The sequence below is a fragment of the Choloepus didactylus genome, chromosome 1 (genome assembly GCF_015220235.1).
Source record: "Choloepus didactylus isolate mChoDid1 chromosome 1, mChoDid1.pri, whole genome shotgun sequence".
In the NCBI taxonomy this organism is placed as follows: Eukaryota; Metazoa; Chordata; class Mammalia; order Pilosa; family Megalonychidae; genus Choloepus; species Choloepus didactylus.
The window spans coordinates 153,315,546-153,332,175 of record NC_051307.1 but is presented as its reverse complement, the minus strand read 5'-3'; the positions used below and the strand labels follow the sequence as shown (position 1 = coordinate 153,332,175).

The 16,630-nt window shown below is 39.2% G+C and overlaps 1 protein-coding gene across 1 annotated transcript in view; it reads left to right on the top strand.

The window, feature by feature from the left end:
• The first annotated feature begins 5,684 nt into the window (after positions 1–5,684).
• PLS1 (plastin 1) overlaps positions 5,685–16,630 on the top strand; it is a 148,465-nt gene continuing 137,519 nt past the window's right edge. Inside the window, exon 1 of the mRNA XM_037843320.1 lies at positions 5,685–5,772. The gene's annotated coding sequence lies outside the window, so the exon portion shown is untranslated. The remainder of the gene's footprint in view (positions 5,773–16,630) is intronic.

Below are 16,630 nucleotides of genomic sequence, written 5' to 3'. Positions count from 1 at the left end.
ATTATTTTGTACTTTAGTTTCCTAATATTAGTTTTCCCATTTTTAAGAATGAGTGTTTCTCAGATAGTAGTACTTTTATCAGGATTGACATCTGTGCTAGTTTGGATATATTATGTCCTGCCAAAAGCCATATTCTTTGATGCAATCTTGTGGGGGCAGATGTGTTAGTGTTGATTAAATTGGAATCCTTTGATTGGGTGTTTCCACGGAGATGTGACTCAATCAACTGTGAGTGAAACGTTTGATTGAATAATTTCCATGGAGCTGTTACCCAACCAGGGTGGGTGTTAATTGGATCACTGGAGTCTGGAGTCGAATAAAGGAATTCACAGACAGAAGGGCCTCAGACTAACTGAGAGTGACATTTTGAAGAGCAGCTGCAGCTAAGAGAGGACAAAACACCCCAAGAGCAACATTTTGGAGAATGCCACTTTGAAAGGCAATCTGGGGGCAAGGAGATGCCAGCCACGTGCCATGAGCTAACAGAGCTTTTCCGGATGCCAATAGCCATCCTTCAGTGAAGGTACCCTATTGTTGATGCCTTGGACACTTTATGGCCGTAAGACTATAACTTTGTAACCAAATAAACCCCCTTTATAAAAGCCAATCCATTTCTGGTATTTTGCAAAACAGCAGCATTAGCAAACTGGAACAACATCTCTTTTACTATGTTAAGAATAAAGGGGCTTATTAAGGGATATAGATAATACATGGAATTTGAGGGGAGGGCTGAAGAAACAGACTTCAGCATGAGCATCCAAGAATTCCACAAACTACTTGTCAAGGGAACTGCTATCTCTGAAAGGACTGAGAAACTGACAAATCAGAAAGCTGCCCAAAAGGGATCATACCTTGCCTCTCTCATGTCAGTCAATTTATAATCAAAGCCTTCCTGACTTGGTGGAGCCTAAATCATATCTGGAACCCTAGCTACAAGTGAATTTGGGAAATGCAGTTTTTGGCTTTCCAAGAAGGCATACAAGCAGGCAGCTGGGCAAGTATCTGTTAATATGTTACTGACTAATCTATAATTTTACTAGATAAATTATACAAACTAGATTTATAAACTAGATTATTTATATATACAAAAACTAGATTTATGTAGATTTGCTAGATTTATTATAGATTTGTTATAATTTTACTAGAATTATGAAATGCCATTTCATCATGAATTAAATATGTAGTAAGAGAAAAGGTATTTGGGACTGAAGAGTAGTCTCTGCCACTTTCCACAGCTCATTCTTCCTTCATAATTTTCACAACTGTTTCAAGTAATGTTGTATATGTTTTGTTTTGTTTTGATTTGTTCAAATGAGGATGGGCAGGGTGTGGGGAAGTACGGGAATGTAATAAGCAGCTTCAGGTTATCCTTCCATGCCCTAAAGCCATTTTTTCCCCCACTGTCTTTTAGGATGATTTAATTTGGGAATAACTGCTTAGCTTGATCTCCCAGTTACTAATTGTTATTCATCTGTTCCGAAATCCAGACCATCCATTTAGCTTTTTTATTTGTCATCAAAATTTTAAATTCCTACATATCTTGTTAAAATTTTTTGCACATGCAACATCTTCTCATGTTTCTCTGAAGTATGTAATTATACTTTTTAAAAGTCTTCTGCTGAGTTTGCTATCATTCTGTTTCCTTTAACATTACTTGCAGAAATTGTGCCTCTTTCATGGTGATTTTTTTTTTTCCAAATGTGATGACTGTTAGTTATCTCTTCAGTTTTCTGTTTTAGAATCTCTTTTTACTTTTCCTTTTTATTTTTGTTGCCATCCTCTGCCAATTTGGGGTGAGGAACAGTCCTTGACAGGCAAGGATATACTAGTAGCTTATCTTCAAAATGTGAGAGATTTGCGTTCTTCCCTGGGGGGTCTGTAGCTACCTGGACCACAATTTAGAACAAGGTGAGAAGGAGAAAAGAGTTGACCAGCCCAGTTACTCTAAACCTCTTTTCTCAATTTATCTCCCTGACCAGTGCCCCTGTGCCCTCCTCCACTTCTTGATCTGTTAATTAGGTGCTTGCACACCCTCTCCCTAACTACTTGTACCTTTGCCTTAGCTTCCTCCTGTGTGCTCTTTGAGCTGAACTTTCCCTCCCTTTTGTTTTCCTGAGATATGACCCTCTGCATTCTTTGTATTCTCAATATTTCTGGTTTGTTGATGGCAATTCTTTTCCTAGAATATATATGTATTTTTAAAGTATCCCCTCTATAATTTCATTGGTTTTCAAGTGTAGATAGGGTGTAGGTATATGTGTTTCGTTGGCATTTTGCTCCAATCTCTATTAAATAGTATGTGTGAAAGTGTATGTGTCTAGGTGAGTAAGAGAAAGAGAACATTTTTTTGGCTTTATATTCTGTCTCCCTATTTCCAAAATTATTCTTTTCCCCTCCACATGTATTTTTTAAAAAAGACAAAGTAAAAATAATAGGTCAAAGTTGAACTGAATGTTAGCTTTTTTGCTTATATTTTTTCCTCCATTTTATTGTGGGAAAAAAGCCAGATAAACTCCATCTGTTCCGTATACTTTCTGGCAACACCCAGTGTCATTCAAAATACATCTCCTTTTCTGGAAAATAGGAAGTAAAATAGGTGGCCATAGGTAGCAGTTAATTTAGGGATTAGGATCAGGGCTGGATAGCAGTTGGGTGTTATGGTTATAAGCATTTTAAAAACCACTAGGCTCTCAGGAACAGACTAACACTAACCACATTCACAGAGACTCATTTATAATCCACAGCAGGGCCTTTTTTCCTTTAGAGCGTAGAATATATTATAACTTTACAGTAACTAGTATTGTGGTAAATAGCACAAGTTTAGATTTGGACTTGAGATGGAATTCTGGCTTCACCACTCATTCTCTCTGTTACTTAACAGTTCTAAATCTCCACTTTTGTCCTTTGGAGGATTTACTGAGATAAAGAATGTGAAGTCATTGGCACAGCAGCTAGCAACAGAAAACAAATAAATATTAGCAATGACAATGAAGATGATGATGGTCATAACCACTGGAGTTCTGCTCTTTATGATGCCCTTTCCAGTATCAATGAGCCTGGGAAAATGTATTAATAATCCAGATGGATCCTCTGGAAGTGCGGAATCAGCAAAGAGAAAATGGTCTTTATTCAGTTTTTTTTATCATGGGAAAAAGAATTCACATTTGTGCCTCAATTTCCTTACTCATAAAATGAGGATAACTTCACAGGATTGTCATGGAGATTCAATGAAAAAATACTGTAAAGTGCTTAAAACAGTGACTGCTATATAGTAAGAGCTCAGTAATTCTTAGCTATTGTTATTAATGTTTCATACAAGCCATACAAGAGGCTGATTATCCTGGTTCCACTTTATAGTTGGTGATTTTTTTTTTTTTCAGTCAACAATCGAAACACATGATTGGGCACAAATTTATGATACGAAATATTTAAAATTGGGACTATTCTGGCAAAACTGGAACATATAGTTACTATAACTGTAGTGTATACTTTTGATGACCAGAAAAACTTGTACCCACCAAATATGGTGCCTTTTCTTGAATTTTTCATACCTGATATCCTTACTTCAATTATTCCCAAACTTTAAAAATTTTAATTATCAGTGGACTCCTTTTATCAAATAAAATCTCACAAGACACCAGTATGTAAATAATAATGTGCTGACTAGAATGGAGTCCTTGACCTAGAGCCCTGACTGGTCATCATTTCCATGAAACCCAGGACTCCTGGAAAAACAGTTTGAAAATCTTACTTCTCATTGGTAGAGGTATAACCAGTCGAGCAGATAATTTTCCTTGTAACTATTACATACCAATTGTGCATTTCTAATGATATACTCTAACCTATCTTAGATATGGGGGACATTTTTGGGAAATACTTTAGTTTTGTCAGTAATACATTTGCAAATCATATCTTGGGGTTGGTTATATCTACAGATAGAGTATTACAGAGATTTTCTACTGATTATTTTTAGCTTCCTATGCTAAAGGATAGCTTTTTTTTTTTTTTTTTTTTTTTTTTTTTTGCCTTCCCTCCAAATCATATTTAGAGGCTATATTTCCTCATAAATTTATCTTGGTCAATAGTGCCACTAAATTAACAGATCATAAGGATATTTGATTAACACTTTTTTCTATCAGCTTTATTGAGGAATAATTTAAATAAAATAAATTTCATACATTTGAAGTGAACACTTTAATTTTGACAGTTGAATGTGAAACCACAACTACAATCAAGACACAGAAAATTCCCATCACCTCCAATCACAGATCTTTTTGTCACTATAGGCTAGTTTGCATTTTGATTTAAACAGAATCATACAGTATGTAGTTTTGTCTCTGGCATATTTCACTCAGAATAATGATTTTGAGATTTATTTATGTTGAGGCCTGAATGAGTCATTCCTTCCTTTTATCACTATATAATATTCCACTGTATAGATGCACTACAATTTGTTTATCCATTCACCTGTATTTGAACATTTGGGTTCCTTCCAGTTTGGAGTTATTGTGAAAAAAGCTGCTATGATCATTCCTATTCAAGTGTGTGTGGACATAGGTTTTAATTTCTCTTAGATAAATAGCTAGAAATGGACCAGCTGGGTCATATGGTAGTTGTCTATTTAACTTTTGAAGAAATATTTTTTCTTTCTTTGTGAGAACTTATATAGTCAATTCAGGTATATTTAGGCTCAGATAAGGATATTAAATCCACTACTTTCCCTAAGTGGAAGGCAGGGGTAATTCTTATCCTCTCCCTCCTCTGCCCACCTGCTTCCATATTTAATTGCTCATCCAATTCCTTTGGGCTACTAAAATAATTTCAACTTACTTCTTTCTTCTCCAGCCCTACTGCTACCATCTCAGCTTGCCTGGTTGCCTATTCTGTACCTGGTGGTGTGGTAGGCACTGAGGGGGCATGTATGATTTTGAGCTAAAAGGGCAGCAAAATAGGGATCTGTCCTGTTCCCTGGGCTGAGCTGGGGGTACCATAGCTATAGATTATGCTACAGCAAACCATGTGAGAATGCTTGAGGCCACATTCCATTTACATGACTCACATGCTAGAGGAAATAACCCACCTTTGTTTGAATGTAGGCTTTATTTATTTGTTTATTTTTAAGCAGTCGTGGCTGTTAAATGAAGAGGAAGTACTGTGTGAAATCCCAAAGGTGGGGGAGGGGGTGGGAAGCAGGGGAAAGGAAAACTTTATTCTTTTAATACAAAATATCCTGACCAGTGGTTCTTAACTTGTGGTCCTGGGTCAGGTAATATCAGCATCTCGCCAGAGACCGTGTTAGAAATACGAACTGTTGAGCCTCACTCCAGATCCACTGAATCTGAAACTCTGAAGGTGGGATCTGCGTTTTAAAAAAAACCTTTCAAAGTGATTCTGATCCAAGCTCGAGTTTGAGAACTACTGTGCCAAACTCATTCCAAGGATGTGGATGAGGGCCAACTCTAGGATTGGAGAGGAAGACGCCCTGGGTAAATGTGGGCAGCTTCTACCTTTCCTTCTGGCCTCTCCCTGCACCTGCAACTCTTCCACCCTCTGCCTGCATCCAGGTTGTAGGCCTTTCGTTCTCTCCATGCGAGCGCCAGCTAAAACACGGGAAGTGGATTCAGAGTTTGTTGGCCCGGGTGCCGGCCGGGCATGCGCAGTGAATGGGAGCGCAGCGCTAGGCGGGCGCGGCAAGGTAGTCGCAGAGCGGAGTTGCGGGTTCTTAGAACCAGAACGCGAGCAGTGGTCTCCACGACCGGACAGCTGGGGCAGGTAAGGGGCGCGGCGGTGGGGTCCGGAGGAAGTCTGGATAGACAAACGGAAAACAAAGCTTTACTTCTTCGCTGGCGTACAGCAGCTCCGGGGGAGACTTCGGATTTCTCGCGCGCGCGGCGTCTCCGGATTCTGGGGCTGTGCAGTGCGGCGCCCGCCGACCTTCTGGCACTCTTCTGCCGGCTCTGTGCAGCATGTAGTGTAGGCAGGTGTTATGCCGTATATTCATACTGCTTAAAAAGCAAGCCCGAGGACTGCATTATGCTTCCTTGCATGAAGTTAAACATTTTGTTAAGTTTTCTGTTTTCCTTTTACTGTTTTAAACTGGCTGCTGGTGAAACTTTCTGATCAAGGCTGTTTCTCTTGAGTTCTGTGACCAATTTATTTGCCTTGGCTTTTTGGTGCATAGGATCAATAGGGCTGGAGTGAAATCGTATCTGTGGTTTCTGGTTTTGGTGCCTTTCCTGGAGCAGGGGTCCTCTGAATGCGGCGTAAAAAAATGGCAACTTCCAGCGAATTTCAGTGCAAAGAAGGGAACTATCTGCGTTTCAGCAGCATTTTTAAGTAGAGACTTGCTAAAATGTAATGTAGAAAGGTAAGCCTTATTTCGGGGTTTATTTGGTGCTATTAAAAGGAAGCAGTCCTTCAGAGGAGTAACAGTTCTCCACTTTTCCCCTTTCATGTACTCTGTCACGTTAAATGGCTTATACAGAGATATTTTACCCTGGGGCTTGGGTATTGGTTACATTTGTATGAAGTTAAGACTGTGCTGCACAACTTTTTTTTTTTGGTAGTCTGTGAGCCATAAACAAAATTTCAGGCCAGGGGGCACACATTGTACATTATTTAGGTGCCACAAAGATGAAACAAGTGCTTTTACCTCCATCCCCCACCCCCATCCCATCCTTGGGAATTAGCTACCCTTTAAATTGAATTCTCTAGTGAAATTCAGTTTACTAAAGTGTTAAATTTGTGATGTGGATGGCATATACAACTGTATATAGTAGGAAGTTTAGGAAGAAGAAAATTTAAGTTCAGAAAGAGAAACCTATTTGGAAAGGGAATACTGTACCCCCTCAATATTATCCCCCAATGATGAATGTTTTAATAGCAGAAATTATATACAGTTGGTCTGGTTTGGGGCTGACTTCGAGGTCAGCTAGCTCAGCTGCTTCAGCTTACAAATGAGAAAACTGAGACCAGCAAGGTTAAATGACTTGCCCATGGCCGCCTGTGTCCCTCCATGACAAAGCTGAGCCTGGGACCCAGGTTTTCTTATTTGGGGGCCCCTTTGTACTACCCTTGCTGATACTCTCCTCCCGGATTGGTTAAGATATCAAACTTGCCTTTTTTCTTCCACCTCCTTGGCTTAAGCAGAACATTTGTTGTTCCTGCTATTGAGTTGCCAGTTCCCTGTAAACTCCTTTCCAATAGTGCCCTTTCACTCAAGTCACTTAAAATTTTGCTGCTCTTAAAATTGCCCTCCTTCCTTGCCTTAGCCAAGTTGGGCGTTTTTGTCCCAAAGTCCCTGTTGAAGTCTTGCCATGGTGCAAGATATACCTGCAGGTGTGACTTCTTCCTGGAAGCCTTCCTTGATTGCAGCAGCCAAAGTAGCTCTCCCTCTTATGAACTAGAGAATTTAATATCATCTGTGCTGTTACTAGCCTCTTTGGGTCTATATCTCAAGTTGTTGAATTTTAGCACATAGCCTAATTTCCTGACCAGTGTGTAAGCTTTTGGAGGTTAAAGTCTATGTCTTAGATACAGACATCACTAAGCACAAAATATGTTCTCAGCCACCATTTGTGGAAGGGAAGAAGTGAAGTGCAGAGAGTTTCCTGAAGGGATTTGACATGGATGTTCTGTAATATGGGGGAGGCCACATTAGAGCTTTTAGCAAGGACGTGGTCAAATCAAATTAGTCAGATAGGGGGATTCTCTGATTCCCATATTTTGATGTGAGATCACAGATCAGTTAGGGAGTGCTGGATATGGATAAAATTATAACTGAGGAGAGTTGTACAGGGCCTGGATTAAGTATGTCGCTCTAAGTGGAGAGTAGAGAGCACGGCTTTAAAAAATTGTGTAAGGGAAAAAGCACTTGGTGGAAAGAGTGAATGCGGAGGAGGAAAGTCATGTTGAAAATAATTTTAGTTTCAGGTATGGAGTGTTGTTGATGGGCTTGTAATGTTCATTTTATCTTATAAGTACCTCCAGTTGTAACATTATCTTACAGTTATTGATGTGATTGTCTTTTTTTTTTTTTTAAACCAATTCTAGATGGTAAGGTATTTGGGGTTGGGGAGTGATCTTTAATGCCTTACAAAGCTTAACATATGGCTTTCCAGTATTAGACACCCAATATTTATTGCATAAATAAATAAAATAATCAGCGCCATTGCTTATTTGGCGTGGGGTGGGTGGGCATTTAGGATCTTAAAGCTATAAGGTAGCACATTATTCAGAACATCCCCTGGAGGTGAACCAAGATGTGCTTAATGAAGCTAGTTAGTGGCCTGGCCAAAAGCTCTGCTCAGGTTTCCCCACCTATAGCTCCAAGCTTGTTTAATTACCCTTTGTTTCTTGGGGTCGTAGACCCCAGGATTAATTTGAATTGGCAGCAGGGCACTCCAGTTTCAGATGTCCTGTGGTTGGAAAGTCCTCAGGGACCAATCTTAAGGGGGAAACTTGGTGGCGATGGGAGGAAGTCTGTGTCATTGGAAGAAATAGGACATTAGGGATGACTGGCTAATTTGGGTTTGGCTACACAGAGCAAGGGTGAGTGAGGCTGGGGTTCTGAGAATCTGCACACTGGGAAGTTGAGGAGGACTCGGGAAAGGTCATAGTAGGTTGGTCAGGGTCAAAAGATACAGTTGTGGCCCAAATTCCTTAGACAGAGTGTACTTCGGAGAGACTACTCCATTACTAGGATCCAAGTGATTGATGGCCTTGGAAAGGGTGGCTCTGGAGAGTGGTGTTTATAACCCATGAATTGATTGAAAGAGAGAGAATTGTGATCAGAATCTTTACCTGGAAAAATAAGACTTTCAAAAGGCATTGCTTCTGAACCCCAAATCCCAGTTCAAGGAGGTGGTTTGGAATATTTGTTTACTTGGAACAGATGTTGCAAATAGCTGTTTTGCAAATCAAAATACAGCCTTTCCATGAAGCTGCACACAGTATTCTTTTCACTGACATATACTAGCACACTGTGCCATCTTTGGATATGATGAGCAGTGATGCCTGTAACTATAAAAATATTAAGTACACTGGAGAATGGGCAGTTGAAGGGAAAGAGAGTTTGAGAGATGGTTAGGAGGAGGAAAAGGGAGGGATTGGCCTAGTATAGAGGAATTACCTTTTTTTTTTTGTCATGACATTAGTCAAAATTGGCTGGAAAGCTACATGGAAAATCAGGCAGTATATGGAAGTTAATGTCTTATTCACTTGTAAAATGCCCTAATATTAAATTCCTAGAATTATCTGCCATGGCCTTATGTAAGATTACTGTATTATGTAACTTTCTTGAAATAATAATAAAAATAACTTGTATTATAGAATCTTTTCCATGGAACAGACACTATGCTAAATAGTTTGTATGTGATATGTCATTAATCCTTGAGATTGGTATAATTATTATTTTCATTTTATGGTTGAGAAAACTGAAGGTTAGAAAGATAAAAATCACGTTTCTAAGGTCACACAGGTGACAAGTGTCTGAGCTGAGATTTAAGCCCAGGTTTGCCTGATCTCAGGCACTGAAAGCTCAAATATCTTAACAAAATGCAAAGCTTTATTTATGGTAACACTCACAGATGCTTAGAATGGCTGCAAGTTTTAGCTGGTGAAACCCAAAATTCTGTGTGTAACACTTTAATCTGAGAAGCAATCCAAAAGTAATCTTTCTGTTTTATTAATTCCACTTAGATGTTATCTCCTTTACCCTTGAAGCATTCCTGGTGATAGAGACCAGCTATTTCTATGGGTGCTTTAAGCCATTTCTGTTCTGCCCTGACCATCACTTGCAGGTGGAGGTGGAGTAGGTGGGATGGGTTGGAGTTGGGAGTGGGAAATTCACCTTCTGTGTGAGCCTAAGGACTCTGGGGTGACCAGGTTTGTAAAGATTCCTTCTCTGAGGCATCAGGATCTACTGCTGGAAGCTCCTGGAATATCTGTGGTCCTGACCTACCCAGATCCCAGGCTTTTGAACGGTGATGAACACCCCCAAGGAGAATCCAGATCTGAGTACATTCTTCCCAGATCCTCAAGACAAGGAGTTCTGAAGTCAGTCTGGTCTGGTTGGAGGTGGTAGATACCTCATGAAAGGCCCCAGGTTTGACCAGCTGTCTGATCTACTGTTGGCTGTGAGAAAATGCACTTCATCCCCACCTTCCCCTACAGGCTAATTATACAGGGAGTTTACTCTCTTCTGAAAGTCTGAAAATGGAATCCAGCTGAGAGCGTTCTTTCCATTTGTTTCCTGGTTCTCCTTCACCTCCCCTTCTGCTGTTTCTACGCATTCCCAGGGTCTGTACTCTGGATATGAAAGGAAGGGCTGCCTGCTTCTGGTCTCCACCCATTACTTGTCTCAGCATCCAAGAAGTCATCACATCACCCAGCTCTTTCTCTGAACAAAGATACGAATTTTACTCTGGATGATGCTGGAAATCAGGGAGAAAGAGAAAGAGCCCTTTGTATTACATGCAGGTTTATTGGTTGTACAGTTTTGATTGCTGGAAGGTTTGCTGCTGTATAAGATCACACGAGATGTGAGGGTGTGTCAACTTTGATCATCTTATTTCTTTTCACTACTACTTTCACTGAAAGAGCCTGTTTGTCGTTTTTTGGTGAGAAACATGTAGCATGGCTTCTATAAAAGTAAATCGCTTTTTAGTACACTGGGGACACAGAAAGGGGAGAGTTAGAACAATGATTATTAGAAGAGTGTTTCTCTTATTTGAAACACTTGCTTTGTCAAAAAATGTTTTATTTTTTAGGAGACTAAAGATAGCTGTGTTCATAAAGTCCAGTTGTGAGGAGACTTTAGACTTTATAATAAACTAAATTTTTGTGATTTACTTTTGAATAATTCAGAGGTATAAAACTACAAGAATATTTGGATAACTCACTGCACACAGATTTGCTTTCTCTAAAAGATCCAAGCTGCTCATGGAGACAACTCCCTGGACCAAAAGTGTGGAGAACCAAGAAATGAGAGATTTTAGCAGTGCTGCCGAAATAGAATTTGGATTGAATTTGAGTTTAAAACATTGGCAAATGTATATAGAAGGATCAGTCGTATTAATTATGCCTTGGACCACTGTGCTCTTGTTTGAACCTTTTTCTCCTACAATGAATGCCCATGTGGGGCCCCCAGAGTAAATCTATCCCCACAGATCACACTTGTAAAACTCAAAGTGGATGCTTGTCAATCTTTAGTCTAAAATTGATGTTTATCAAGTAATTTGAATGTCTTAGATAGAAAGTGCCTGCTGCATTCACATGTTGTTTCTCTGTCTGGAGTTCAGAATCTAGATTAAATTGTTGAAACAAAAGAAAAGTAGGTTCAGAATTTATTCATTACAGTGAATGATCAATGACACAAGTAGCTTTTTTGTCTTGTTTCACACTGTCATCTTTGATGCCATCTTTTATGGCTATATTGGTTTCTTTATTCTTGATAATAAATATCTACTCAGTGTGTGCTGTTTATAGATAAAAATCAATGAAAACTAGAATTTTGAGGTTTGGTAAAATGAGTCTTTGCTTAGGGTTTTAATGGTACTCATCAATAATTTGGTGGAAAAACAGTATCAAGCCTAGTGCATAATTGAGCCTTTAGTTTGATATCAAGTTAGTATTTATTACCTTTAGGAACAAACAAAAACTTCTCAGACTCCTGCACTTGAGTCCTCTCTCAGAATTCTGTCCTAGTGATGCTCACTCTTTCTTCCTCTTTTCTTAGGTTTAGGTTCATGGGGACACCCTTTTGGTCCAGGGAGTTGTTTCCACGAGCGGCTCAGTTCTTGCAGTTTGTGTTATCAGGTCAGTGAGGTGCCAGCCATGAAGCACAGCTAACAAAAACTTTTTAGCAAAAGTTGTCATGCAAGTGAATTGATTTTGGAAAATTAACAATAATAGCAATTTGCTTGATCCCTTTTCTTGTCCTCAAAATCCCAAGTTAAACCCAGGATCACCACCAGTGGAAAAAGGACAACTGAGAGTCTCTGCATGCTTAGTGGCCAATCAAAATGAGCTCTTTAGGGCAATTAAAGTTTAGATACCAGAAACAGCTGGCCATTGACCACAAGTATGGAAGAGAAGTCCAAAGTCTGTGATTCTGTTTCTGAACCCATGAAAAGAGAGACCTGTGGGTTTGATGACTAAACAAGACAGTGACTGTGAAAGCAATTAGTAAACTGTCAAATAAGGAGATAAGGCATTTACTGATTAATTATAATAGTTTTCTGTCTGATAAGTCAGAAATTTGTTTGCTGATAAGTGGCCAAGACTTGGAGAATGGTATACCTGCTCGAGGTTACCTGGCTTATAAATAGCAGAGATGGCACTTACATCTCTCTCTTACAATTTCAACATTTGACAAAATGCCAGGGCTTAGCATTGGGACCACAGCAATGTACAAGTCTGATGTAAGATCTCTGCCCTCATGGAGCTTCATTCTAGCTCCAAATCTAATGTTCTTCCAATCAATCCATATTTTCCTCTTTTACTGACCAGAGGGAACAATTTCTCAATGAAATTTAAATTTCTAAATTTAATTTATATTTAAATTATATTTAATTTATATCTATAACTGATATAAAGCACAGAATTTCCCATTTAACCACCTTCAAGTGTACGATTCAGAGGTATTAATTATAGTCACAATATTGTACTACCATCGCTGACATCCATTTTTCATCACCTCAAACAGAAACTACTCACCCATTAAGCGTTGACTCCCTCTTGCTGCCTTGAATATGGAACGCTAAATGATTTTTCTGCTGCTAGAAGTACTTTCAGTCACTGCCCCCTAAACTTCACCTCATTTTTGACAGTTATCGTAATCTCCACAGTGGAGAGAGGGATTACATGCTTGGCCTTTTCAGCATCAGAGACTGCAGAAGAATGCTAATTTTCTTTCCTCTGCGAAATCAAAGGAATGTGCCTGAATAAAGGAGCTGAGCTGGTGGCAGGGCTCAGTCAGATGGAGGAGGCAGATACAGGGACAGCCTCCTGTGATGCTGTGTGAGGGAGCACCAGGGGGAAGGTGGAGTGAAGCTTTGGGGGGTGGGGAAGGGCAAATAGCAGTTAATTCTGTTCATTGGGTTGAGGAAGGCTTCAAGGTGAGAGTGAATTTTGAACTGAGCCTTGAAAGGAAAGTTGGACTTGACTTTACAGAGAATAGACGGAGGAAAAAGCATTCAGGGAGAAAGGACAACATGAACAAAAACATGGAGACAGTAAAGAGGTGGCCTGTTAGGAAACTACAAGTACTTTGATAACGCTCTAAAAGTAGAGCATGGTAAGAATCACTTGAAGGGCTTGTTTAAAAAAAAAAAAAAGGATTGTTGGGCCCCAACTCCAGAGTTTCAAATTCAGTAGGTCTAGAGTGGGGCCAGAGAACTGACATTTTAAGAAATTTCCAGGTGATACTGTGTTCTGGGAATCACTTTGAGAACTACTGGGCTAGATCATAGGGTGTGGGAGATGTATGAACCAGCATTTTTTTTTTTTCCCTTTTGAAACTTTACTATCTTCATCTCAGTTTTTGTTTTTTATTAGCTCCATTCATCCCTGCTGCCCTCTAGAAGTTCCTTATGCCCCCCCCCCCATATTCCCAGGAAACCAGCTCTTTTCTTGTATTCCATATGTAAAAATAATTGCTGTTCAGACAGTTCTGCCATTCAACCCATGGAAAGCTGAACAGCAGAGTGTAGCTGTCTAGTATACTCAAGGAGTGTATATTAGGATTTTGTTAATCTGGATATAATATTAAATTTCATTCAACAAGTAATTTTGGAATGGCTTGCAAGCTCTGATCTAAGTTTAGAATTTACATAGTTGCAGAAAATTCTCTCGTTTCCCTCAGAAAACTTGCAGTCTTGTAAGAGGTTTAAAATGCACATATTCATGGATACAATACCGGGCAACTGGTGCTAAGTGCTATAAGAATGATACAAATCAAATGTGATAGGCCTGAGGACGAAGCTTCGCTTTCCATTCTAACAATATAGAATTGAGGGGATACTGATTTAGGCTCTCTTCTGATATTTATGCGTCTTCATAAAATACCTGAAATGAGGGCGCATATGTCTACTAAAGAACTTAATGTAAGAGGAGGCTTTGAACTAGGCATTAAAGAATGGGCAGATGCTTGCCAGGTAGAGATGGGCCAACAGTGGGGGTAATAGAGAGGGACATTTTAGGCAAAGGGGCAGCTGAGCCAGGGAAGTGGAGGTTCAGCCAATGGTAAGGAATCTGGTTCATGTAGAGAAGTACAGGAGACTGGAAAGGCATGTTAAGGCTAGATTGTGGAATGTCTTGAGTATGAGGTTGTGGGCTTTCAACCTTATTCTGTAGGCAGTGCTGAGTCACAGTTCTGGCTGTCAGCTCCTCCTATCCCCCCAAACATACCAGAAGAGGAGGAACTCCATTTTTTACAGTGTATTGACCATGCTATCTCAAAAAGACACCTAAAGATGCCTTTCCCTGCCTCTGATTTTAATATGTGTATTAAACATCTTATAGGCTTGCAAAAATCCATCCATCATTCATTCTTTCTACAATATGTAAAATATAAAAGGGCAACCAATTTCAGTTTCTGAGAGATAAATTATAAAGGTACGCATGGCACTGTACTTTAGTGCTTACAGTGATTAAAATGCTAGATTAGTGACTATAGTGACTTGTTCTGGGAAGACATTCTGAAGTTAAGACTAAGGATATAAACTTGTATACTATAGTAAGTAGTTGCTTTCAAGCTGACATCAAGTGCTGTAAGATGTGAAAGTTAAGGGTGAACGGCAATGTGGTGTCTCTTGAGAATTGCTTTAGCTACAAATTGGGAATTGTCTACTGGTTCCCTACTGGAAGAGCTAGTCTCTGGGATTTAGAGGGCACTAAGGTTAGCATGGTCCCTTCCATTCATCTTTTTGGAGATGTCCGCATATTGAAAAGATATCTGTGTCTTATTGGAGGTTTTGTGAATCTTCTACTTGTATCTCCTAAAACATATTCTGTGCTGAAAACTGTGATGTGGGGAAAAGCAAAAAAGTTGGATTCATGAGTCGGAACTTGTTGCCCTGGTGCTGCTGCTTGGTTGCCGACTGATAGATAAAGCAGCTTAGTTGGTGCCTGGGATAGAGCTGACTGATTCTTTCTCCTTGCCCATGATCCACACAGTTGAGAGGTGCACTGGGTGGGAAAATTTGCAAGTCATCCTGCCTATCTGAATGTTGTTTTTCTGTTTTATTTTTTTTTATTATTATTACTAAATAAGATAAAATCTGTAAACTGAAAGGTACCATACACATTTTAGGTCACACTCTTCTAATGCTAAGGTTTATTCTATTATTAGTTCTTGCATCCACCTCTGTGGCCATGTAGAGTGTGAGCTTCTTGAAGGCAGAGACATGTCCTTTTCACTTTGTTTCCCCATTGCCTGATACATGGTAGACACGTGATAAAAAGTTGTTATTGAATAAATGGAAAAAAATAAAAAGGAACAGATGAATCAACACCTCTTCATTCCAGTGCACACATACCTAATACTTTCTAGCGTCTACTTGCTTGCAGAGACCTAAGATCCATGGCACCATATTTTTAGACCTCTAGGTCTGTGTTTTACTGACAGTATATCTTGAGAGATACTCTAGCCTTATTTAAGAGATTCGGCGATGTTCAAAGAAGTGTACACTAATCCGCTAGAGGTTTGAATACCTGTTTTCCTACAGGTAAATGGAACAAGAACTGAAAGTTACTTTTCATACCTGAGATTTTATAGTTTCTCTAATATTAACAGTAATTTGGTTCTTGATTCATGAAATTAGCCATGATTGACAGATGAAAAAAATTCATCTCTTTCATCTTAAACACAGTATTTTGGTTTTAAAAATTATTGTATTTACTGTTAATATAAAATGTGTGGGATAAAAAAGAGATTAAACTTTCTAAATATTTTACTGAGTTATTTCTACCTATGAGATATGTATTGTGCTATTGGAGAATAAACCTCAATTGTAGTATTTCTGCAAGATTAGTATTACATTACTCATAGGATTAGGGAAGAAATAAATGGGAAAACGGAAAACCTTGTAACTGTCTATTAATTCAGAGGAAATGTCTGCATTCCAAGATAGTATACCAAAAGGATTCCCATTTTTGCAAGTTAATTTATTATTAAATATCAGTAGGAATGCTCTTCTGTCTTAGGGTGACCTTATGTTATACAGGTTGCTCACTTAACCTAAAAAGGAAATCAAGTGTCTTTGCAACTTTCTGAATATATGGGTTCTTAGGCACTGCATTAGTCACAGTTCTCTAGGGAAACAGAACTGACAGGAGATACCTGTAAATATTATGAGATTTTTATAAAACTTGTCTCATGTGACTGTGGGAATGGGCAAGTCCAAATTCCATAGAGCAGACTGCAGGCTGGGAACTCCAAAGGTTTTTGATGAATTCCCCAGGAGAAGTTGGCTGGCTGAGGTAGAGATGGAAATTCTCCCCTTTGACTGCTGAAATCATCACTCCTCCCTTTAAAGCCTTCAAAGAGACTTCTCTCATTGTTGAAGGCCATCTCCTCAGTTGATTGTGGATGTAATCAGCCATAGATGCAGTCAACTTACTGATGATT